Genomic DNA, 27,438 nt, shown 5'->3' with positions numbered 1-27,438 from the left:
GCCTCAATGTTGTTTCGGTGGCCATGGGGTTCGCATTTTGATTTTTTTTCAGAGGACGCTTGGAGGCTTGTAAATATTTTAGCACAGAATAATTCCGAGGCGCTGCCCACCCTCCTCCCGCCGTCGTTTTCTGTAGCTGGTGAAGTGTGTCAGGTAACAAACGAGGAGGGTTTCTGAGCTTGTGTTTCCAAAGTGGCCTACAGTGTTGGAACGAGTGCTCTGCTGCCTCTTGTTGACTAGCATCTCTGCCCCCCCCCAATATTTTTTTTTTTACATTGCACAGAAAAGAAGCTGTTGTTACCTCAAACAATTACTTTTTGGAAGGGGGGGAGAGATGTGTCAGAACTGAGAAGAGTACAAAAAATTACCTCCAGCATAACATTTCTTATGCTTGGTATCTTGGGGATTTTTTTCGGGGGGAGGACTCATTTCCCTGCCATTTTCCGTTTTGAAAGTAGTAGCAGTGTACAGGATGGCATCAAAGTTAACAATGCTGTACTGTATGTGAACAAGGAATGGTAGTATGAATCTGTGTAGACACAATCCCACGATGATGGAGTTCATGGGACTTTTTTCTGCAGGATTTGGGTCTTCTCTAGCTGAGCCATGATGCTTTGGTTATGACTGCAATCCTCAGACTGTTTCCTTTGAGGTATAATCAGTGGAGTTATGAACTATATAAAGCCCAATTTTGGAGCATGCAGCTTTGAAACTCCCTTCAGTTTCAGAAGCAGCTTGAGATGTGGCTTAGCGGGAATGCTATTCATGAAGAAGTCTAAAGTGTCTGGGTCTAGTCTTACATATCTTTGGATTCTGGCCATTGTTTAGTATTTATTTAGTAGTAACGACTTAATTGTTGAAGTGCTCAGCGATCAGGAGCATGAAAAAGCTTTCCCCTCCCCTCATCTGGTTGCTTCTGTGGTAACCAAGGTGGCTTACTTACCATTAGAGTTAGAATACAGTATTGAATAAGATTAGCTGGATTAAAAAAAAAATAAAAATAAAGGAAGGTGTAAGGTTTTGCTTTATTTCTCCGTACGGTTGGAGTGACAGAAATTTCTTACTCAAATAGTCTTGAACTTATGTAGGGTCTGGGAGGATTTCTCTGCACGTCAAACTGACAGCTCTCCCCCTGCCCCAAATACCACTAGTATAATTGACTGTGATCTTTACTGGTAGGTTATGACCTGAATTCTTACACAGTCATACCTCGGGTTAAATGTGCTTCAGGTTGAGCGCTTTTGGGTTGCGCTCCGTGGCGACCCGGAAGTAACAGAACACATTACTTCCGGGTTTCGCCGCTCGTGCATGCGCAGATGGTCAAAATGACATCATGCACATGTGCAGAAGCGGCAAATCATGACCCACGCACATGCAGACGTGGGTTGTGTTTGCTTCTGGATGCGAACGGGGCTCCGGAACGGATCCCGTTCGTATCCAGAGGTACCACTGTATAGGGCGCAATCCTGAGAAAACTATACCTGTTTGGATTCCACTAACATTATTGCAACTTTAAGTGGTTTGATGTGCACTTAAGTCCCATTCAAATAAGTGTGTTTTAAGTTGTTGTGAACAACTTAATTCCCATTTAATTTTCTTTCAGTTGGACTGATTGAATGTGCTTGTTAGTTAACTTCTAACATTTTTTTAATGGAGAAAATACCTTGTACAATTGGAAAGTAGTGTTAAATGTACTGGCCCTAATTTGGATCTAAGCACTAGTTAGAAGTTCCCTTCAACGGATGTGTGTGAGAATAACAGGCTTATGATACAGCAGAGGAATCCATTTAGGGGAGCTCCTTTGGTTCGTAGATTTCCTTTGCTGAACTGGAGTTTATACAAACTTGTTTATGTGTAATATGCATTTTACATATTAGCAGTGCTTTTTTTCTTAAAAAATATTTAGGGGTACTCTCATTTTCCAACTCATATTGAAATACTGCTCCTCAATGAGGCCAAACTTAGATTCATAAAATGTTTAGGGGTATGCGTACCCCTGCACCCCCCCAGAAAAAAGCACTGCATACTGTATTAGCACCTGTCAACAGTTCCTAATTGTGGCCAGTATCCCATACCAATGAAAAACAGAGATAAAGCAGCTTACATGGAGCTGCCAGTCAGTTTCCCACTAGACCAATATCTTCTTATCTTTAATAATATAACAGAATAGTGTGTCCTTTAGCCCATTTTTTTGCATCCAATTTTGTATTAGGGTACAGTATGTTGTAACATAGAATGCAGATTTCAGCTGTAAGTGTCCAAACTCTTCTAAGTTTGTGGTTAGATGTTTTGGCCAATCTGGCAAGGCCCCCCCTTGCCCCAACTGATAGTTCTGAAACTTTTAGTTCTAATGTGAGAAAAGGTTTGGGTTAGGGGAACAGATTGAGCTTTGGCCAATCTGGCAAGCCCCCCCCTTGCCCCAACTGATAGTTCTGAAACTTTTAGTTCTAATGTGAGAAAAGGTTTGGGTTAGGGGAACAGATTGAGCTTGTGATAGAAAATGTGAGTTGCTTTCCTGTCCTGCATGTACAGTGTCTTCCATGACTTTTAGTCATAATAATCATAGTGACAGTGCATTTGTGATGTGATGTTAGGAGGAATTCCCCAAACATTGCTTGTTTCTTTTATTTCTGAGTCACGTAGCAGGTTTTTTAAAAGGTGCAAACTGTAGTGTAATATTCCTAAAGATGCATGAAAAGGTTAGGAATACACTGCAATAGACACTCTGGTTGGACAGCATTTCTATATCCAAGTGGAACATATTTTCATTTGTCTGGTGATGTGGAAACTTGCTACCAATATTTTGCTACCAGTCATTGTTTGATATGAACAGTACAAAATAGTTTTATAGCATGTGCAGAGAATGAACAGAAAAATAAGATGAATGTATTACAAGTGGGAAAAAACCCTAACAAAGACTATTTTTTCCATGTAAGCACATTTCTGTTACCAGGAAAGTAGAAGTTGCTAATGCAAAAATTTGAAAGCAGGATAAAATGGTGAAGTATCCTTGAGAAAAGCTCATTATCAAATAGTGGTTCTTTGTTTAGTAATGAACAAAAAGAACTGGATTGTTTCAAGTTGCATAGCACTGAAGTGCTGAAAAGCCAGTTTAAAAGAAGCCATTACAAACCTGTCTCGTCTTTTCTTTCAATTTCTGTTTAATCTGATGATTTACAGAACTAGGTGGATGCATTGCTAGTAAGACTTTATATTACAAGAGTCACGACTACTTGGAACAGAGAAATAAGTGAATATTGATTGCATGTAATTGTGGCATGTGGTTAAAAACAACAACCCTGTGGTCCTTAAAACTGGTGCAGCAGAATTCCACAAAGTTTTTGTTCCTCTTCAGTTCACTGTGTTTTGGTTCAGAAAGATCTGGCATCTGCTTTGCATGCAGAAGATCCCATTTTAACTATATTTCTGTCATCCAGCAATAAATTACTTTGGAAAAAACAAGTTTATTGACTTTTATAAAATGTAAGATATATGGCGTAGCAAAATAATACGGTGTAGCAAAATAATAAATTTTTCAATTTCCATTGAAATGTAATATGGTAACTTTAGTCAATGATACCTGAGCTGGAAAATCACATTTATGCAAGCTTCAGATCCAGACCCAGTGGGATTTACTCATTAGTTCATAAATCTCAGCTAGAAAGAATTAACCATGAATTAAGAATGGATTTTCATGCAGGAATCCAAGTCCAAACTATGCGTGACACAGAAACATGAGCAAAGGACTCTGGTAGCCTATTTCCCTTTGGAAAAGCAACTTCAGGAGGGGACATTCTGGATGAGAGGGTATATCTATAAGAATCATTCCTGCTGCTTTTGCATACGAGTTGCCTACATTTGAAAGTATGTATTTGGAACTCTGTAGGAGGAAAAGCAGCTTGAGAAAGGTGAATTTAGAGCAGACAAGTGGCAGTGTGTGCTTAATCTTTTTGATTTCCAAATTGCTTTATACTAAAGCTGTGTTTCCTTAAAAGAAGGAGCCATTGCTGTTTTGTTGCCTGTAAGAAACCATAACTTTGGTATTTAGCCATTGTTTCTTATTAATAAGGCTTAACTCTCTCTTTTCCTTACCATAGAGGCCAAATAAATGCTTGTATTCCTGCCCAGCAAACACCTCCACAGCCAATTTTTAGCAGGAGAAAAGTAGTGGACTGTGTGTGTGCATAGAAAGCCTTGAAACCTTTATCAGTATACTGTACCCAGGGTAGCCTGATGTATTTTTTGTGCAACTTTGTCTTACAAGTCTTCGTAGATGATAATTTTCAGCATAACCTGAACTGTGTTCCTTAAAGTATCCTCTACAGCTGCCATTCAGAATAATCACAACACAAATACTGCAGCATTTAAATTAGCCACGCATGGATACTATAACAGCACCACCGCATTGGGTTCAAGAACTAACTCATGGGAAATGAGCCTGGTACCACATTATACTCAGCGCTTCCATATGAGAATTCTGCCTTTCTCTATCAACAGGTAGACAAAACTAGAGGGTATAGAAAAGACACACACAAAGGGAAGAGGCAGTTGCCTTGTCTCTGTCTATCTATCATCTATCATCTATCATCTATCATCTATCATCTATCATCTATCTATCTATCTATCTATCTATCTATCTATCTATCTATCTATCTATCTATATCATCTATCTATTTATTTGCCTCTCTTCAGAGTGGCTAATTTCCCCTAGCAGTTGGGAGAAGCAACAGAGAAAATGAGCCACTCTGAGGAGAAGTAAAGCCACTTTAGAAATGAGAGAAATTATTAAAGGAGAGGCAGTTAGGTGTGGCTCCTTCCTACTCCAGAGTGAGCAGGAAAACGTAACATCAGAAGTAACAATCCCCTATGAGGCACCCTCCAGATATTTTGGGCTACAACTCTCATGAACCTTAGCTAGCAAAAGGGTGGAATGGGACTGAAGGGAGCTGTAGTCTGGATGGCCCAGGTTGAGAGAGGCTGTGTTAACCCAACACTGACCATACAATATTTATAGGTGCCCATTTTGGAAGTGATGAGGAATAATTTGTACTATATGTTTTAGCCTTTGAATGGATAGTTCAGTAGAGAGATGGAAGTTGCTGGCCTGTTCGTTGTGAACTTGCATCCACATGGTATCATCCTCATCAACAAGTCATCCCGTTTCCAGTCCTCACCCCCAGTTTAATCTGGATTTGCCACCTACATGTTTTGTTTTTAAAACCTACTGGATATTTTGTGGAAATCCAGATTAAAGAAGGAGATAAAATGGGGCAGTGTTTTGATGAGTTCTGTGGATACTATTACAAAATGTTCAAGCATGATCAGCACCGACTTAATAATAAACTACCAAATGGAATTATCCAGAAGTCATAGGGAGCGCACCAGATTGGACAAGATCAACTCAGAATCATGGAGTTGGAAGGAACCTCAAATGTTATTTCATTAAACAACATCCCACTAATGCAGAAGATCCTCTGCTATAGGGCCCTTGATAGGATATCCAGCCTCTGCTTAAAAACTTCTAATGAAGGAAGGTCTACCACTTTGAAGGCAGCCTGTTCCACAGTTTCTTCATGTTCTCAAGATATCCAATGCCCTTTGCTGTGTAGTTATGCTTAGCTACTATTAGTGGCAATAGGATTTTCCTTATAATTGGCTCACTTTTGGTATGAATGTAGATCTGGATAGAAACCTTGTCTGTACTTCTTTTACCCAAAGTCATTGCCTCACCTTTTGCCCTGGTTCTTTTAATCTTCTACATCTACTTTGTTATTCTTTGGCTGACATCCAGAGCGCATTATCCCCCTTCCCTCTTCTCTGAATTTGAAACAGCTTTTATGGGTGAAAGATCTGACTTGTGGTCTGTAAATATTTCCAGTCGTTATTGAAAAATAATTTTGGAGCAACTAATTCTGTTTCATGTCTTGTCATTTTCACCTGGTTGGTAGATTGCAAAGCAATAACTTGCTTTCTTCTTAATGTACTGCCGTACTTGCCAGTTTGCATTTTGTAGCGGTTATTTGACATTGCTCTCACTCAGATCAGAGTACCCTTTTTAAAGATCGCTTTTCACTCCAAGCACATGCTACACGTTCACTGTGTGTCTACTGCATTTCAATAAAAGGTCAATTTATTGTGTTAGATTTACCTTCTCAGCTGCTGACTCCATGTGCCAAAAGACACATACCTTTGGAAATCTAGTTTCTCTCTCTCTCTCTCTCTCTCTCTCTCTCTCTCTCTCTCTCTCTCTCTCAATGCTTTATTGGTTTTAAAAGAAAAAGCATAGCACAACAAAGAAAAATAAATTGAAAATATAGTATTCAACTAAAAGCAATCCCAAAAAAGTTTGCACTTCTTACATTCAAAATTGAGTTAATTCTTCATTGATTCTAGTATGACATCCGATCTAGAAATATAGTTTCTCAGTTTGCAATATACTAGTATAAGATTGCAGTGCAAACATTTGTTGCCTAGGAGTGGAATCCAATCGGTCATCCTTGCCAGCGTTCGAAACTCCTATTGTTCTAGGCATGTTTTGCAACAGGGAATTTCAGTTCCAGAGAGCAGTTTCAGAGCCCTGGGTGCCTAAGATTTCAGATTAAAATTGCGCAGTGGAAGGAAAGGAGGACCTTTTTCTGCATCCCCACTTCCAGCCACTCTCTGAAGGCTGGATAAGAGACACTCTTAAGAATATTAGGGGGGTGAGGGGGAGCACGTCTTTGATTTTTGCAGTCTTTGGATGAGGACTAGACCATGTGAAAAATGAACATAATATTTTAGATGCAGTTCATTGATTTTCAGCTTTGTATTCTTGTTATAAAAAAGTGTGCCTAGACATTCCATTGTTGCTCCCATAACCTAGTTTCAAGGGGCCATTTAGCTCCTAGCTTTCATATCTCAGTTTCTTACACTGATCTTTGCACTGTTGGTGTAGTGGAAGTGTCTATAAACAGAGGGGAAGGGGCACATTTCCAGAGGGTGCTGTGGTCTGCAGTGTGGCTGTGTCATCACTGCTGTGTTGTGCAGTATTTGTAAACCCTGTTTAGTCACTTTGCACTAGTACCTCCAGCTGCGGACGGGATCTGTTCCGGAGATCCAGTCGGATCCCGAGGTTTCCGTAACCTGAGTGCATGTGCGCGTGGCGAAACCTGGCAAAATACTTCTGGGTTTGCCGCGCGCGCATCCCAAAGTTTACGTAACTAGAGGGTTACGTAACCAGAGGGTTACATAAATGGAGGTACGACTGTACTTTGTTCCAGCCAGTCCTATCCCTACCTACAGGCATGAGCTAATTTAAATCCTGTTGCTTAGAAATGCTCAATTAGTAAGAGCTATCCAGACAGTGAATATAATAAATGTATGCCAATGCCATATTCTAGCCTTTGTTTAACAGTCTTGCAGTGCCCCCATTCAAAAACAATAGCACAGCATCCAGTTCACACATGGTGGGGGTTTTTTTGAGCAGGAAAACTGTTGCTTTTCACCCCTTTAATAAAAGCCGGCATCATAATGACTACTTAGTGCTGTAGGCAGAGAATAGACAACTTTCAAAGTATTAAACAATTTTCTAAAAAGGAACAGGTGGAAAAAATAGTTTTTGCTGCAAAGTAGCTATGTTTTTATCATCTTCATTTAAAACGCTTGCTGAGCACCTAGCCCAGTCTTTTCAAACTGGTACCTTTCAGATGTTTTGGGACTACAGCTGGTTTGTCACTTGCCACTAATGATGTCATAAGCAATATCTAATAGAGACATATTCACAGCATGCTTCACAGCAGTCTTGCTTGCAGTGGATGCAAAATAAAGTTCGTCGAGTGCTGGGGGTAATGCAGTATTCTTTCACAGAAGCATCTGAGGACAGCATGCAACCAATGGGTAGAAATTCTATATTTATTTCCACAAAAGCGAAGTACAGTAAAAGGAAGGGAAACTACTTTCTTTGCTTTCATGTTTTGTTTTCCTTTGCTTCCTCCATTTATTAATTAACTTAGAATATCTGCATACCACCCTTCATTTTCAAATTTTAGGGCCATTTACAAAGCATATTAAAGCAGTGTATGTTGAAAGCGTCAGCTCAAGAACCTGGGAAGGAAAGTCTAAGAACTTGTTTTTGTATTGTAAAATGCCCTGTAATTCTTGCAGTTGACCGCTATTTTATCTAGTTCTTTCCTCCTGATCTTCTTAGCTGCCAACACATAGAGTGCTACTTTATAAGTTACAATCATCAGTACACTGGTACCTCTGGTTATGTACTTAATTTGTTCTGGAGGTCCGTTCTTAAGCTGAAACTGTTCTTAACCTGAAGCACCACTTTAGCTAATGGGGCCTCCCGCTGCCGCTGTGCTGCTGGAGCACGATTTCTGTTCTCATCCTGAAGCAAACTTCTTAACCCGAGGTACTGTTTCTGGGTTAGCGGAGTCTGTAACCTGAAGCGTATGTAACCTGAGGTACCACTGTATTGCTCAGCATCCATTTCACCCTTTCCACCCTATTCAAGTGAGTTCCATTAGGAAACAGTGGTTTTATGTATTGGTCTCTTGGGTCTATATATAACGAGCACTGCAATAAATAGTGGCACAGGTCCTCCACACAGTGTTGCCCACACACACAAAGTCTCTCTTCATAATGTACTTTGCCGTAGCGTCCATCCAACACCACCAAGGGCGTCGATTGGAATCGTAATTCTGTGAAAGCGATTCTAAGCATGGCAAGTGGGAGCTTTGACTGGTAACTGGCCCGGGTGTGCCCCGTTTTAATAAGTGGGAACCATGGCAAACTCTTGGTAGAAGCCATCATGGTTAGATCCCTTTCTGCATCAGACCTAAAGAGACAATCTCTTAAGTGCCTCTTGTCCATGTTCATATTCACCTGAAAATCTTGTAATTGGTATTGGGACAAGAGGCGTTGGATCCCGTCCTTCCAACATTTGGTCTGTTTCTGTTCTGTGTGTGACATAGAGGGGAATCTCTCCTCTGAAAGAAATTGAAGTCTTTTCACATAATTTAAGCACAGGTAATCAATTCTAGCCCTTATTGTTGTCACGTCAGCTTCAACGTGGAGAAGAGCAGCTGGAGTCCCGTTGGGGAGTGAGAGCACTTTCCTGAGGAATTTGTTCTGCACTATTTCTAAGGCTTTGTTGGCATTTGGGTCCTTGCCCCATATCACTACTCCATGAAGCATCTGGGAGACCAGTTTACTGGCAAAGATTTTCAATAGCTGACCACCCACCGTAAAATAGAATTTCATTAATGCCCCACAAGCTTTCTGTGCTTTGAGTTTCATAGCCTAGATATGAATGGTAGTATTAATAATGATGATTAAAAAGGTATTAAAACCTGCAGAAGTTTTATGAAAAGGATAGGTCTTTAATAGATGCCAAAACAAAATCAAGGTTGGTGCATGTTGTACTTCATGGCGGAGTGAATTCCAAATGTTGGGTACCCCAACAGAAATGAGCATATTATTGAGATTTTTATAAGGTTATCTGGGATTGTTAGTGTACATGTGTACTGATTTGCAGTGTACCATCTTCATGACTAAACCCTTAAGGGCTTCTGCCAAGAGGATATATTAGTTCTCTTATTGCAGGTGGTGGTTTTGAGGAACCTGTAGCTCTCCAGGTGTTGTTGGGCTACAACTCGTATCATCCCTGTCCACTGGTGATGTTTGCAGGGGTTGATTGGTGTTGGAGTCCAACAACATTTGCAGGGCTATGGCTTCCCCACCCCTATATTGAAGTTCTAAATAATTTATAAACAGCGATCTTATTAGAATATATCATCATAACTGTCTTGATGCCACTGCTGTTTAGATACATACTTTAAGTCAAGATCTTGAAGTTCTTGAGTCTACCAACCTTACACCCCTTTACCCCATATAAGTTCTGTTTCCCACAGTTGTACTAACCTTGGAGATTATTCTTCTCAATGCCTGGCCTGGCACTGAACATGTTCATGCCCTTCTCTATTTATCATACAGTGGTATCTCGCAAGACGAAATTAATTCGTTCTGTGAGTTTTTTCGTCTTGTGAATTTTTCGTCTTGCGAAGCACAGATTCCCATAGGAATGCATTGAAAATCAATTAATGCGTTCCTATGGTCAAGAAAAGTTTAAAAATCACCAAAGTGTACAGTACTGTACATACATTTTCTAAGACTCTGGGGGACAACTCGAAGAAGGTTCCTCTTCCACTCTTTGCTTCTTGCTGAAGAACCTGTCCATGGTCTGCTGCTTCATCCGCCTTTTCAGCACCTCCCTGAAAGACGACATGACCCTCGTATCAAAAGTGTTTGCAAGGTCACGTGTCAGGTCCTTGTCAGGGTGGTGCCGCTGTGCAAAACCCTGCACATCTTTCCACTTCTGGCAAATGTCCCTCAGTTCTTTGGAGGACAGCCGCTGTGGAACGTAGACCTCCATCGTCACAACCTCCAGGAACTCCGCTGCAAAGTCTTCAGCCACAGGAACATCAGAACTGGCAGCCTCTCCATGCCTGACCATGCTGTGGATTCCAGATCTCGTCTTGAACCGGTCAAACCAGCCTCTGCTTGCCTTGAAGACTTCTGGCTCGCCTGAGGTTCCTGGCTGTTGCCGGACGAGGTCTGCGTGCAAGGCCTTGGTCTTCTCACAAATGACGGCCTCAGTCACTGTGTCCCCTGCACGCTGCTTCTCTTCTAACCAGATGAGCAGCAACTTCTCCACCTCCTCCAGAACAGCTGGGCGGTTCTTCACGATCCTAGTGACTCCCTTGGCTACATCAGTCGCAAGGATCTTCTCCCTCATCTTCAGGCGACTCAAAAAACGAAAAACAACTCAAAAAACTCAAAGCAACTCAAAAAACGAAAAACTCTTTCGTCTTGCGAGTTTTTCGTCTTACGAGGCATTCGTCTTGCGAGGTACCACTGTATCATATTGTTTGGAAGTAGTATGACAGCAACTCTTAATTTATGGTATAATTGTGCCTCTCTCTTTTGTTTTTTTTTTTTTTTGGTAAAAAGCAATGTTATGCTTTGTCTTGATCATTCTATCTCTTAAATAGGGAGATCTTAATCCTAATTCCCAAATAGTCTTATTAGTTAGTTGCATTTTCTCTACATTCTGTGGAACCCAGACGGTCACTTTAGACTGTTCTCAGAACACTGTGTTTATTCAGGGACCTATTCATAAACTAGGAGGACTGCCAGCATTCAAACAGCAGCACTTATCCCCCCTTACCTTTATATAACTGCTATTTCACATGGGAATAAGTGTTCATTAAAATATAAGCCTTGAATATTCTATCTATTATTTAAATATAATATGTTTGTACTGCTTTGCTAAGGAACCATGTCCAAAGAGTCTTATAACAACAGACAATACAAACAATCTAAAATGAAACAATAAAATAAAGAGTTAAAGATGCCTGAAGCCAATGCCCAGAGGCAATACTTGTACATGTTTGCTGCTGAAAATTGGCGTGGCTTCATCTGAATGATAGTGAACAAGGTATGGTTGGCTCAGCCAGCAAGGCATTTTTAAACTAAGTGGCTGTGCTATATACTGTTTAAACGTAGACAGTTCTACTTATGCATGCTGAGTAGCACTTTTCCTGTGTAAGTTAGATATATAAAAATGACATTTAATTGCAAAAAAATGATTTTTGTTATTAATCTTGCAACCAAGGTAGGAAGCTCTGTCAGGTAAAAAGATCCTTTTGAGCGTACGCATGTGTGTGTGCATTTATTCATGGGAAGATGATTCCGTGAGATATGCTGAAGGAAGTGCTATGGATTTAAACATTATTTTTTTTAATGGATTCTTGTTCTTTCAGAACCTTTTGTTCTTTCTGCTGGTGCATTTTCCACTTCAAGAATACAGACGCATTCATTTAAACAAACAGATCATATGGAAGCTCTAGGGATGAGCAGTCTGCCAGGGATTCAGGGAAAGTAGGGTGTCCTGCCAGTTGCATCTTGCCTTCCTTTTTGCTTTGGTAGTGGGATTTTAACAAGTGTCTTGGGAGACCCCTCCAGCAAACTGCTCCAAGAAACCACTGTATGTACATCCTCCTGAGTAAAGTAACCTTGCCTCATCATTAGCTCCTTTTGAGATTCCGTTGCTATGAATATTTTACATTAAATGAGGTTAGTACATGTTAAACTGCCAGGGTAACATCTCATTTTGATGTCAGGAGCCACTGTTTAACCAGTCATTAATGCTTGAATTGCCTAATTTTCTTTTGGGGTGGTGCCAGCAGTTTGTTAGAGTAAACTTTATTGCTAGTAGAGCGGAAGTAAATCAGCAGCCCACCATTAAACATTTATATTGTCTTACACAAGCTTTTGTAATGGGCAGATGATGAGGAGGAGGCGTTGGTGGTGGTGGTAGAGGTGGATTGAATGTGTGTTCTGTGCGGCTTTGAAAAATGCAGACCCTGCAAAAGGACTGGAAACTAACTGAATGGTAGGACTGCTGGAAGTGCTGCCTGTGGAATTCAATTTCGCCCACCTTGATTAAAAGACGTCGCCCTTGCTATGCTATCAGCAAGGTTTTCTAACTTTCAGAGCAGATTTACAAACACTAATTAATTGAAAGCTTCATGAATAAGTCATGCCATATGCCATTTTACACATGTTGGTAATCTTGGTTCTAGAGCCCTGCTTCTCAGTGGTACAAAGCAAATCATTATTAGCACTTGTTGAAATAACAGAGAGCTTTTGAAAACTGATCATAAGAGGTTTATACTTTGTGTGGCATGGAGAGCCGAATCCCAAGGATCTTCTCGTTCCTATTTATGGTTAAGCTAAGAGAACATCCACATCTGCAGTCTTTTTTTATTCATGATGTGTTGCAGTGGGATTTGGAAAGGAAACCTGAGGGTGTATTATATGTTTAATGCATGGCACATACACTGTAGGCATATTTTTTATGAAGTATTATTAAGCAGAACCTAGTGGTTTAGACTGTAGTTCAAAGCATATATGGGTGAGTTAACAAATTTCCGCTGTTCTCACTGTAATTTGCTTGTGTACAAAATGTTCTTTTATCCCTTGCCTTAGCTAGGAAGAATGGATGTCTCTTAATAAATATTCTTCCCTGAAGTGTATTTAGGAATAATGCTCAGATGCAGTGAATCTTAGCTTTTCAGTTTTCAACCAAACCAACTAAAATAACATGCCATAAAGCTTACCCAGCAATAAAAAGCTTAGAAGCTGGTCACTTTCATGCCCCTCTTCCCAAAGATTAGAGCATATCTTCATTAAGTAAAATAAAAATATTCTTAAATTTTTTAAAAAACAGAATGTTCATTGATTTAAAGGAGCTATTTCCCATCAAGTCAGTGATCCATCAGAACTCTTCTGAAGAGCAACTTCAATAACAGAATAGTTCTTTTTAAGGCTATGTAATAGAAATTTCACGTATGTGCTTAATTGTCTCTTACATATACAAAAAGCTTTCGAGTTTGAAATTTCCTTCCAAACTCTACAATTCTGTGATTCCATGATTTTCCTTCAGGGGTTTTTACCTAATGCTGTCCTTCAGCTACCAGAAGGCTCTTTAACCCCATGGTGTGACAGGGCGAGATGCTATTTTCCTCAAATTACACCCCACCCTAGAGCACTCTGAGCCACCTCCCATGCTATTCCAAAGGGACTCTCAGCACTTTGGGGTTGATTTTGGAGGGAGCAGCAGGGGTGGCAGCGTGTGAATATGTAAAAAACCCCTTCCTTCCCCATGTTCCTCTGGATTAAGGAGCCATCCATCAATAGAGGGACCCCACTGGATACCACACTTAATTTTTAATATTTTTCTTAAGCTGAGTGAGCCACATATAAAATAATAAGTTATGACTTGAGGTATCAAAGAAAACAAACTTGAGTCCATAGCTCATAATGACCTCTGAATTAATGATATGTGTTATAAATTCAGCAGTCTTTGCTGCTAAACCTTACCTGTCTATAAGCACGATCATGCATCATAAGTGTTATTTAAAAATGTTGCCATTTCATCACATGCTACAAACAAACAAAAATATATATAACCAGGCGGACGGGGCGGGCTGTATGTTAGTGATAGTCTTAGAGTTACTGAAATAATGGACACAACTAACTTAGATCCATTCACTTCAAAGAGTCTACTGTAAAACTTGGTTGGATACAAGCCATATTCATTAATTAAATACACAATGGCAAGTTGATTATTTAGATGTTATTTTTTGGCATCCATTTGTCTTAAGAGACAATGGACTGCACCACTGAGGGTATTGTGCAACATTCCCAAACTTTTTGAGCTAATGAAAGTGACAGGAAAATGCACTGGGCAGAGTGCAATAGCATTTGCTTGACGCAATGTCTTTTATTTCTTTGCAAACAAATCAGAACAAATACTTAATAAATAGCTGGTGTCCTCTGATCTCCATGCAAACAAATCTGGATGAATACTCAATAAAGGGTTGTCTGAAAGTAACCTGTGCCACAATTTCTTTTGAAAGAAATTGAATTATTTTTTTCAAAAAAGTGAGGCCCACTGTCAATCCCGGAGTATATTTTCAGGAAGAATCACAAGAAACACACACATTTTCTCTACTTTATTTTTAACCTTATATCAATGCCTAATTTGATAACAATATGTAAATTAGAGGGTGTGTTTTTTTTTAAATGTTCAGCAGGTGCTACTGTCAGAGTTTGCTCTTATCCTAAGTTTAGAGACAAATAGATCAAAACAAAAGGAATGAAGGATTGCCGGTTTAAAGATGTTTGGGGAAGAAGACTCCAGGAAAACAAAGGTTTAGTAGCCGATGGATTAACCTAGCTGATTAAATAGACTCTTTTTAATTGTGGCCTCTAGATAAACACACACAAATACACACATGCTCTTAATTGTTTAAAAGTGCCATTGTTAAATTTGGGAACCTGTTTATCAGGGCTGGAAAGCCGAAATATTTTCATCAGGCTGTGTGCAGCAAAAGAGATTTTGCTGTATTAATTCATGCCTGAAGTGCTATTTCCAGTATTCATCTCTCTGTGTGTATACATACCTAACTTGCTGCAGTGATACACCCTGTTGTGTTGCTTAAATATTTAATAGAACTTCATATTATAGAACCCAAAATGATGAATAATTTACAGAACTATTTATATTAGTAATTAAGTGATATGGTTTCTGTGTTTTGAACCATAAACGTAATCATTGCAATTAACAGCAGATAGTAAATGGCACTGATTGCACTTCTGGTTTGGAATTCTCATTAGTCAGTTAAATCACCAAGTTCATCCTCCATGTTTAAAACTGTGCTATCAATCAGTCAAATTCATTTTCTAAAAACCATTGGTTGCCACAAAAATACAGACATAATCTAGCTGAGATATACATTTTAGCATAGGTGATTCTCCAGAATATTGGACTCTATTTTTTGAATTAAGTTTTTGACTGTTGGGCTGTAGAGCAAACACTGAAACCCTTTATGTCATCTAGTTATCCCTATCAAATAGTAAGTAACAGATTTTCTCCCTACTGTTGAAAAAAACTGGCTGAAGAATTTAAAAAACCTTTCCCTTGGGAAATTGTAGAAGAACAATATAATACAATAGTAGACAATATCTTCCACTTCTCCCTGGCCACAGATGCATAAATGACAATTTCAGTGCATCTCTCCTCTAAATGTGCTGTAGGAATAGAAACTCAAAGCATAAATCCTCAGTTCATGAGCAGATAATTAGAAAAAAGTAATCTGGCACACAGTATTTTGATTCAACAGAATAATAAAAAGGTGAAAACAGCATTGTTAAAAGGCAACATCTAGTTAACAAAAGGCCCTGCTCTTTAACTTTTTTTATTCTTAAAAAAATATGCTTTGTTGCTATACGAGTAATTACACTAAGGACATCAGGAATCAGTCCATACTTAAGTATAACAGCTGATCTGCTCAGATCAACTGTAGGTTTTTTAAAAAATCAGCAGTATTGAGGGAAGAGCCAGTCATAAGAAAGTGTATGGAAGGTAAGAAATCAGAATCTTCTGATTTAAAAGGAGAAACAGATGTGAACGTTATGAGAAGAGATTCAAGTCAAGGGAAGGTTTGTAAGGAGGAGGTGTTAGTAGGATAAAATCATGTGCTCAGATATTGCAAGAAATGCATGTAGTACTGTTGCTTTGTTGTAGCTTTACTTTAAAGTTGCATTAAATAAATAAACAAACAGTTCCTGTGCAAGGACTGAGTAGTAGATTGAGATGTTTGCACATCCCTGCAGGGTCTCTACACCACTCAGACTTCAATAGTCTCTCTCTGACTCTGGTAAGTACCCTAAAACTATGCTTTACTGCTCCTTCATTTAGTGTCTGAATTAGTCTCCTACAGAGAGCTTTCTTCCTGACATTTACCTCTGTTTACTAGCATATGTGACTGCTTTTGCTGCCCTAGTCTCTGCTTACCTGGCCCTAATTCTTCCTTGTTGCCCATCCCATATGCTGTTTTGCTTCTTAACCTGTATAACCATCTCACAAGATTCTGTGAACCAGATCCTATGAGTTACTCTTCACTTGGGCTTGCAGTCCTTTCCCTGGCAGTAGAATACATGCTTTCCATTTAATTCATACCTACAAGCCAGATATCTGCTGCTCTACTCCCCATGTTGTTCTTTGCTTGTAAAAATGTAGCAAAATCAGAGATGGCATGGGGCAAGGGAAGGGAAGAAGTACAGTGGTACCTTGGTAGTCAAACAGCTTGGCTCCTGAACAAATAGGCTCCCAAACGCCGCCAACTCGCAAGTGAGTGTTCCGGTTTCTGAACGTTTTTCGGGAGCCCAACGTCTGACGTGGCTTCCAATTGAGTGCAGTCAGTATCAGCTTGAAAGAGAAGGCTTAAGAGCATCTGACATCTCACAAGGATTCTGTGATCCGCTTCCACCTTTCAGAAATATCAGGATCTCAGTGCCATCTTTCTTTATATTAGCATTATTCCAAGCCCATGAGCTGGTAAATCAGTTCTTTCCAGGGAAATTTTGGCACCTAAGGCAGACTCCCAGGGACACCTCCCTCCCCACCAGGGAAGAAGTGAGGGACAAGGGCAGGGGGAGAAAGATCAACATTGAGAGGTGCTGCCCCTGTCTGCCACACCTCATGGGTGGGTCAGCGCTGGTTCTCTAGTTTTGGAAAATACAATGCTTGCAGTCAAGTCTTGGAGCATATTTGCTGTGTCTGTACTGTGTTTTTGAAATGCCCCCGAAGAGTTTTAACTATAGCATATAGATGTTTGTTACCACTCAAGCATCTTTTCATTAGAAGTAGCTGATTACAAGTCAAAGTTAGAGGATATTTCTGTGTGGCTGAGATTCATAAACATTTAAGTGCACTTAGAATTGTTGCTATAGCGATGGAATGATATAGTGCTTTTAAGTCATGTCCCCACCCCCCATCACGCTGTAAAACCTAATAGCTTTCAGCTGAATTCAGCATTAGCTGCTACATAAATTCAACTAGTAACACAATCAGCTATGGGCAAAATAAAGAAGAGAGAAGCCCTTTCCACAAGGCTATCAGTTTGCAGGCACTAGAATGCAGAGTATATAGTGATGATTTTATGTCATCTTCTCTGACTTCTGGTTGGTTTCTCAGCACAACTTAGATTGCTGGTTTTATCCTTTATAGCCCTAAATAGTCAGTGTGGAGAATACATTAAGAGATGCCTTCTTTCATACAAACTCACCTATACATTTAGAACTTCTTAGGGGACTCTGCTTATTCCCAGATAAGGTGGCATGTTTGGACACAGTTTTCTCATAACTGGAACTGTGTCTGCAGGGATTTTTGCTTTGTTTCATATTGCTGGCCTTTACATATCAGGCAAAAGCAGTTTTATTCCAGAGAGCTTTTGAAAGTATTTGGCTAACTTTCCTTAGTTGGTTAAACTATGTGTACTTTTTTCTTGTTTAATTTTATGCTGATTGATTGTGTATTATGAATATTTGGGTGTTTGGTTAGTTATGTGGGTGATTTTTTATTGAAAGGTGGGACAGAAGATTCTTAAATAAGTTACCACTGGTCAGGAGCGTGCTTAACGATTTTGTTTCTCTGCCTGACAGTGAACATCCCTTCAGAGCTAATTTTAATCTTTAGTCTCAAAGATTGTAATAATTTATGCATATCAAAAACATTGGGAGAAAACAGCGAGTCTCCTCATTTAATGCAGTGATCAGCTGATGCTGATGTCATGAAGTTGAAAATTGGGTCACCTTGAATTATAAACAGACTAGAGTTCATTTTACCTCCTGTGGTGAGCATAATCTCAGAATGATAGGCAAAACGTATGTCCCCCTCCAGGGAGAAGAGAGGACATAAAAACCACTTGAGAATTGGTCATCCATTTCATGCCATGTAGATCTCCATCTCTACAACACAATACAGAAAAATGTATATGCATATTGATAGATTCCCATATTTTGCTCTGTGCATATTTACAGTATTATGTCGCTTTGGAAAACATATCCTTGAAATGCTACCCTTTGACATTCTGCATCTTTTCTGTATTTTCAAGAAACTGCAGCATAAAACACGGCCCTGTCTATAAACACTGATTTCTCAATATAAGGTTGTTTCCAACTGAGGTTTATTCAGAGTAGCCCCATTGAGTTAGTCATGACAATTTTGATGGATCTACTGTAAGTAAATACAACCCATACCTTTGCTATGTGTTAGTTTTTGTGACTGGTCTAAAAGCAATTATTTAAGATGCTTTCCCCCTTTTGAATCCTTCATTGTTGTCTGAAATGGCTGAACCAAAGACTTTGAATTTAATTTGCTGCTTCCTTCCATCCAAACTTGACAAGGAACAAAAAGTTATGCGAGTGTAAGAATCCACTTTAATGCCAAATCAAGTGCTGAGTTTGTTCACGCTCTCAAAATTACATGCGCTGTATGTCAGAATAACTTTAGACCTTCTCAATGATGATTCCAGCTGATTCTGACCGCGCACATTCTGGAATATAAACCTGATGCTTTGTTGGTTTTTGAAACCAGAGTACTTGAAGTTAGATTTGTTTTGACAAGGATACAGAGTATTCCAGATGACAGTAGCAGTGAAGATGTATCTTCTGCCTCCCTTGGTTTATAAGCATACAAATGTTTCTGAAAGCATTCTTTCCCATTTAACATAGAGTTCCTGAAAGCAAGAATTGTTGGAATTACCGCTGGTTAGAACTGATTGTAATATAAACAGGCACTGCTTAAGAATTTCCATATTCATTCAGTTTGATATTCAATTGAGCCAAATATTTGATGCACCAGGATGACAGTTCATTTATACAGTGCATGTTAACTTTATGGGGTGTGTGGGGAGGGATTAACCTGCCAGACATTCCAGTTTGAATCTTTACTATTATAAAACTTCTTGTGTTAAAGAAATATTGGCTATACAGCTCATCTGTACATGCTGTAGCTATGTTGGATTACAATCCTTGCTTTAGAGCAGGTGTGGGGAATATTTATCCCTCCAGATGTTGCTGAACCACAACTCCCATCAGTCCCAGCACATGGCCAGTGATGATGGGACCTGTAGTTCAGAAACATCTGGAAGGATAAATATATAGTCCCCAGACCTGCTTTAGAGGCTGTAGATCAGGCTTCCTCAAACTCGGCCCTCCAGATATTTTTGGCCTACAACTCCCATGATCCCTAGCTAGCAGGACCAGTGGTCAGGGATGGTGGGAATTATAGTCTCATAACATCTGGAGGCCAAGTTTGAGGAAGCCTGCTGTGGAGAGTCCCTTCCCATGTATTAATGCAGGTTTCTATGGGACTTTTTGCTCATTTATGAGCACAGTTCAAAGTGTTGCTGCTGACCTTTAAAGCCGTAAAAGGCCTCAGCTTTGTACACCTGAAGGAGCATCTCCACCCCCATCATTCAGCCTGGACACTGAGATCCAGCAACGAGGGCCTTCTGGCTGTTACTTCACTGAGGGAAGTGAAGCTACAGGGGCCAGGAAGAAAGACTTCTCGGTAGTGGCACCTACTCTGTTGAAAGCCCTCCCGTCAGATGTCAAGGAGATGATTAATTATATAACCTTTAGAAGACATCTGAAGGCAGCCTTGTATAGGGAAGCTTTTTAAGGTTTTATGTTTTGTTATGTTTTTATATATGTTGGAAGCCGCCCAGAGTGGCTGGCCAACCCAGTCTGGTGGGCGGAGTACAAATATGATGATGATGATGATGATGATGATGATGATGATGATCATCATCATCAGTACTCAGAAGGCCTGTGCATGGGAATGTTTGGAGAGGTTGTAGTTTTCCTAGAAAAGAGCAGGGCCAGGAGGTTTGCCTCACTGAAGTGGCCTATGATCTAGCTTCATGGGTCACCTACACGTTACATGCAACAACATAATAGTGCCTTTGGGAACTTTTTTGGGGGGGGGTTGTTTCGTTAAGAAAAGCTTTGGGAGACTACTGTTTTGAGCAGAGGAGGAAAACACTTAGTTGGTGTGTGTTTACTCTTACTAACAGGACCATGGAACTCCAAGGATGGAAAGGCACTTTGGGGAACTGCAATTTTAGGCAGGGAAAGAATTAATCATCCAGTGTCCCCACTCCTCAAAGTCAGTCTTCTAAAACTGTTTTTCTTAATGATAGCAGCAAAGTTCATCAGGACACCATTGCATACATTGTGTGTAGTTTGCTCTGAAATGGCACAAGTTCTTAGAAGGACAGACAAGGTTTCCCTCAGTGTGGTTTCTAGAATAAAATCTCAAAGATTTTTGAGCTGTGGTATGTATAAAATTAAACAGAGACATTGTATTACCCTTCATGTTTCTTGTAACTGAAGATTTATCCACATGAAATACTATTAAGGCAGTGTGAATGCTCTCATTTCATCACATTTTTAAAAAATGTTTTATTGGTTGCAGGCTGCATGTTTTTCTTAACTGGGACCAGGGCACTCTGCTGTTTAAAAAATATTGATGAGTTCAGTAAAAGTAACATAGTAATAAAATATATGTAATGAATATGTGATGGAGCACATGGGAAACAAGGGTTGTCTATTTTTATAACAGGCAAAACAGTATTTTGCTTAGAGCTGAAGTGGTATTACTGTCAGAGTGACTACATAGGGGCATACATTTTCATAGAGTTGGCATTGCCTGTGCCCAAGGGTGGCCAAAGTTTTTGATTCAAAGAGCTGTATGCTAAAATCTTTATATAGCAAAGAGCCATGAGGCAGGCATCCGTCCATTGCCAGTGTTTTCTCCTTTCTTAGGGCCTTGGCAATACCGCTGGTGTTTCCTTGTTTTTCAGTGATATCATAGAAAATGGAAGTTGTGTCTCCTTCAGAATGTGCCTGAGAGAGTAGGTGAGGGAAGGAGCTCTACAACATTTACAAAGTTTCACTGGCATGGCTAGCACTGCTGTTCCCATGTGAGGAGCCATTTCCCATATGGCAGAGTCTAGATGAAGCTTCATTATGCAGGATTACCACATTGCAGAACAAATGCTCAGATCCTTTCTGGAACTCCCTTCCTAGAGAAATTAGACTGCCTTCCTCCTTGATGTCCTTATGCTGGCAGGTGAAGACTTTCTTGTTCCAACGCTCTGTCATTTTAGGAGGTGGAACTTAATTCTTTCAAATTTATTCAGTGAAGGTTTCTAAAAATATGCTTTTGCGTGTGAGGAATTCAAATCTGCTGTTATGTTTATGACTGGACAACATTTAGCTTGGTAAGTCTACGTTTTATGTGGAAGCACATAAACAGCTTTCAGAAAACCAAATAATACTAATTTTACCTTCTGAGAATGTTAGCTAATGCTAAATAATAATAATAATAATAATAATAATAATAATAATAATAATAATGTTTTATTGTTGGCATCCGTTGGCATCAGGAGGCAATGGAAGAGTGCACCTTGTGGGTAAAGTCAAACCGTTGGAGAGTTACAGTGCCTGCTGTGGTTGTAGAGACCGATACTGGAGAGACATGTCTTATCGCAGTTGGGGCAGATGAAGGCGACAGTTTGCTGCTACAGCTGTACCATGGTTTTCTTTTCTCTTCACCCCTTCTAGTGGTCATTCTTTCTTCTTACATGACCTGTCTGCCTGTCTCCAGGCACTGCGGTCATTTGCCAGGGGTTCCCATATAGCTAGGTTAAAGTTGCCAGCCTTCATGTCATGTTTGCAGACATCTTTGTAATGCAGAGTCAGTCTGCCGACAAGATACGTTGAAAATATATCTTGAAAACATATATATTCCACCCACTTTTGAGTCTCCATAGCGATAATGTTTCATAATTTGCCAAATCTGATCTGTTTTATATATGTTGATATTGGAAATGATTTCTTACATCAACATTTTTTAAAAAAGAAATTTTCATTATTTCATCAATTTCAATGAAGTCTAATTACTTGAACTGAGTTAACTCTAGTAAACAATTCAGTTCTGCTTGCTCACACACGGTCCTAAAGTGCTTTCTCTTTTATAGAATTGTAAGTTCCACATTCTCCCCCTTCCCATCAAAGGCAAAGAGAGAAAACACACAGGCAACAATAATTGATTAAATCTTTGCTTTCCTGAAATGTACTTTGCTAGGAATAATTTTCAAAGTTGGCTTATTCAGGCACCTTGGGGGAAGTTGCATTTACAAGGAAGCCTGTCTATGAGCAAAGCATATCTTAAATTGTGACAATCCAATCCTGTGTCATAGCCTTTAGGGAAACTTATCAAGCAAGCTTAGGTAGGCTTGTGTTTCACTATGCAAACCTCTTTCAAGTTTTGTTATGCATTTGAATAATAATTACTGAAAGATGTTTGATGCATTGAAATGAGCTGAGGCACTGCAGTGCAACACTAAGAGAATGAGACATCTTGTTTTAGGGCATATTAGACCCAAAGCATCAATCTTGCACCAAGTTATATGTGCTTAGATCTTACTATTTTCAGTGGGGCTGAAGCACATTACTGGAACAAAAAAGTGCAGCCAAAAAAGTAAGACTGTGCAGGTAGGATATTTGTGTTCTAGTATTCAGCCTATCATGACTTCAGAAATTTGCATTAGAGTCCTGGGACATCAGTGACCCTGTACATGGCCAGGTTTTGGAAGCAGCTGCTGGTGAACCCTTTCCTGCAGGAGGAATAAGAACGGAACTATATTTCCTCTATGACCTGCTCTTCTGAACTGTTAGCCTGCCCACATCCTTAGGTACAAATGACTCTTCCTTACAAACTTCCTTAACTCCTGGTGGCCAACCATGATAGCCCTAGAGGTAGAAATGGGAACATTTAGAGACTTCCCTATGTTGCTGCCAGAGGACATGCTTCAGAAGCAGAGCTTTAATCCTTTAAATTGTGAGCTCACTTTTTGCGATAACAAGGACCCACACCTTCCCAGAGCAGCAATGGAGCCATCAATACACTTCTGACCATCCTGCCTGGGCAGTACTCCAGGCAACATACTTGCTTGTTCACAAAAGGTTTAATCCAGGTCAGGCATAGGCAAACTCGGCCCTCTAGATGTTTTGGGACAACAACTCCCATCATCCCTGACCACTGGTCCTGTTAGCTAGGGATGATGGGAGTTGTAGTCCCAAAACATCTGGAGGGCCAATTTTGCCTATTCCTGATCCAGGTTGCTGTCACACTGGGTTCCACTTTAGTGAATCTCTAACTAGCATGTGTGCTCACTGCCTGTGGCTGCTTACCTGTATGCAAGCCACATACTAAACAGGCTTAGATTATGGTGATGATGAATATGAAAATGTGGAATACTTGAGGGAGAATTCAAGGGATCAGAACCTAGGTATTCCACTACCTACTTTCCTCACTGTGGGTTTTGGTTTCAGGCAGAAGAGCCAACTACAGCTACAGGGCTATGGCTAGCTGCTCCAGTATTCCTTCCCACTTCCCTATGTTGCTGCCATTATGTTGGGCTTACCACAGCGAAGCACTCATTGGCTAGGGTGGAAACGTGGAATGTTCAGTTGCTCAGGAAATCATACCACTTGCAGTTCATGGAGTCATAGAATTGTAGAGTTGGACAGGATCACCTGGTCCAACCCCCTGCTATGCAGGAATCTCAACTAAAGCATCCAACCTCTGCTTAAAAACGGCCGATGAAGGAGAATCCACCACCTTCCAAGGGAGTCCATTCCGCTGTTGAACAGCTCTTGCCATCAGAAAGTTTTTCCTGATGTTTAGTCGGAATCTCCTACCTTCTGGACCAGGAGAAAACAAGCTGGCTGTATCTTCCATGTGACAGCCCTTTAGATGGTTTGAAGATGGCCATCATATCTTCTCTCAGTTCAGAAGGCAAAGTTGTCAGGTTGATTGGGATCAAAAGATCACATAGGACAGGTTGAGGATTGGGAAGAGGTGTGAGCGCATAGGTAAGCTAAGGGTTAGGTTTAGGGCTGAAGGAATGCTCCTAAGTAGCCAATAGTACTAGAGAAAGTCTTGAAGGAATGGAAGGTGTAGAATGAGGCTTAAGGAAATGGGCAATAGAGACAAGGAATTTGAAGTAAGGGCTAATTGGAGATGAGGCTGCTCCTTTTTTCAGCTCCATAACTCTACTATCTAGTGTGCATATTTTTCAAGTTCCTGCTTTCAGGCTACAGCTAATTTTGTCCCTCTTCCCTTGTGCTGCCATCACTTGACTTGTCCTCTTAGCAATAATCTCTCCATCCCTCAAATTCCTTGTCTCCATTGCCCATTTCCTTAAGCCTCATTGTCCACCTACCTTTCCTTCAAGTGGAAGCAGCTAAATTATTTGGCAGCAGGCTTCTAGATTAAAGGATTGCAGTATTCATGTTGCATGTGTAAACAAAAGAGGTGTCATGGTGCAGAGGGCCAGCTAAACAAATCTTGCTGTCTGAGGCTAATGAAAAGATGGTGCTCCCATTCCATGTAGAGAAGGCAACTAGACCGTCAATTGAATTTCACATCAGCACTGGAGATGGGACAGCGCCTTCTAATTTAGGCATGCAACACCTCTGTCTCCCAATATTTCACTACCACTCTGTTCTCCCCTGCATCTGCTGCCTGAGGCACCTGTCTAATGGTAGAACCAGTCCTGGTGGAGAACTGGGATGAAGACGTACTGTTTGTATTGCAATCTCTTCCATTCTGTGGAAAAAAGTAGGTCAGGAATCAGAGGAGATACCTGTCCACTGTTCTGCAGTCCCAAGGGCAGACTGGGGATAGAGAGCAAATTTCTTAGCCATTTTCTGATTGCAGCTCCCTTTTCTATAGAACTTGGAAGAACCGTAGTGGAGGTTTTGAGAGTACATTGTATACTAAATATGTATTCACTTTTAATAGGAAAACTATGTTCTCTGTGTTTTTGAATCTGTCCTTGGATTGTAGTTTCTGCTGGTAGGTACCAGTGACATAATAACTGTTCACTATAAATATAATTCATCTAATGAACCAGTGAGATCTATAATATTTCTTTGTTCGGAAATAAATATTTTTTGTGCACCTTTCTATTCAGTACATTTTTAAAAACACACACACTCACACTTATACACCCCCCCAATTCACTGCACAATAAATTATACCATGTCTTTTCAAGTTAAAAATCTGATTCCCTTTTATTTAGTGGTTTTACCTCTGTCACAGTATCCTGAGCATGAATAAACATTAATGTCTGAACTGTTTAATTTGTGATATGGTTGGTGCACCCTTTGATTAAAAAAACAATTGGCTTGGTTGGTAGAAACTGCTTCAAAGAGAGATAATTTACATACTTGCTTGTTTTTGACTTGAACAAAGGCTGACTGAATAGAAATCCTCTGGGGGAGATGGGTACTTGTAAAAGGCTACAGTGGTCACCAGGGCTGTTACCTTCTCAAGAACCCACTTAAAATTTTAGTTTGTGGCATATGCTTTTGTAGGCTGTTGGCTTTCATTTGGAACTTACTGCTAGCAGATGATGTTTATTCCTGTAGCTGAGTTTTCTAGAAGGCACGATTAATCAGCTGATCATGTGACCCTGTATTACTTAGAACCTCTGCACTTATCCATCTTCCAACAAATGTCCTCTGGGAAAATAAACTCGAGGCTTGAGTTTAGCTTTTGGTTGATAGGCATATGCCTTTCTCAGCAAATAAAGCCAAATGAATGTGGATAAATGTAGGGTTTTTTTTGGCAACTCTTTAAGTTAATTTAAAACACCGTCCCACAATGAAAGTCTATCTTTAATAACAATCCCTTTTGTATATTGTTGGTGCTTGAGTTTTTCTTTTGCTGACAATTTGGACCATGCTATAATTGATAGTGTTACTTGAGTACTTGGACATGTGAGATCATGTAATTATCCATTTCACCAGGCTATGATTGCCTCTTTGGCAAGTTTGAGTGGACCTTGATTTCAGCTGGGTATTAGAGACTGCTGCTGCTTGATGGTAACTGAAATCTAAATAGTTACTGCTGCATTGTTTTTTTGTTTTTTTGAATGTAAGCTTTTTTAAGTGTCAGTAAAGAAAGGCAGGATACAAAAATTTAAAAAAACAACCAAGAAACTACCTGACAGTGGTAGCCATTGCTAGCAGTAGGTTATAATAAGCCTATTGTTAGGACCATATTATATTATGAATAGCTGCATTTATGTGTTCATATGTTTATGTTTAAAATGTATAAAGTCAATGCAAGGTGACACATTCCCATGGGTTCATTTGTCAGGTTGCACATGAACCCGTTTGGTAATCTAATTGCTTTTAATGTTCTGGCATGAAACCCAGCCACGAATTACTGAGTATACACCTGGAACTGAGTTCCCTGCTCTGAGAGTTGGTTTAGATGTAGTTGACCCCTCTGCAACTCTAAAGCCTCTGCTTAAGGTGCTGTGTTTCTCATATTAAAGTGCTTTTCTCTAGTACATATACGATTTTATTCATTTTTACAATAAAAAACAAACAAAAAACATCACATAACAACTCCCATACATGGGCTTTCCAAAATCCCTTGATTTCCCTCCACTCCCCTTCTTGGTTCTTTAGTTTTACATTTGTTCCTGAATGTCCATAATATCCAATTCCCAATAATTTCCAGTTTTATGCATCATTCATCATATTACAAGTGTTTTTCAAAGTCCTGCTAATGAATAATCTCTAGTACACATGCAAGCATATGCATACCATTGTGACCATTCTTAAAGATATGTTGGCACTGATGCGGAGTGCACTTCAGGAATAGGTGTGGGTTTTTGGGGGAGCGTGGGTCTCCATGTGGCAGCAGTCTGCACTGGACTTCATTCTGCATTCTCTGGAAACAAGGAGGCGAAGGTTGGAACGCAGCATTGAAAAAAGGGCCTAACTGTACCATTCAAGCTGTCTAGCATGTAGACATCTGGTTGGTTGCCAGTTGTATTGTTGTATTTTTAATTTTTTTAAAAAGCAGGATAGAAACCTAAAGGTGGGGCAAGAACTGCCTTCTAAGTAGGGAGGCTGGATTCACCTGGTAACCTCCAGCTGCTGACCCTGAGC

At 40.0% G+C, this 27,438-nt stretch overlaps 1 protein-coding gene across 4 annotated transcripts in view; it reads left to right on the top strand.

The window, feature by feature from the left end:
* KIAA1549L (KIAA1549 like) overlaps positions 1-27,438 on the top strand; it is a 138,646-nt gene that overhangs the window by 993 nt on the left and 110,215 nt on the right. The window lies entirely within an intron of this gene.

This window comes from Podarcis filfolensis (genome assembly GCF_964270895.1).
Source record: "Podarcis filfolensis genome assembly, chromosome: 1".
In the NCBI taxonomy this organism is placed as follows: Eukaryota; Metazoa; Chordata; class Lepidosauria; order Squamata; family Lacertidae; genus Podarcis; species Podarcis filfolensis.
This window is presented reverse-complemented; position numbering and strand designations above follow the sequence as displayed.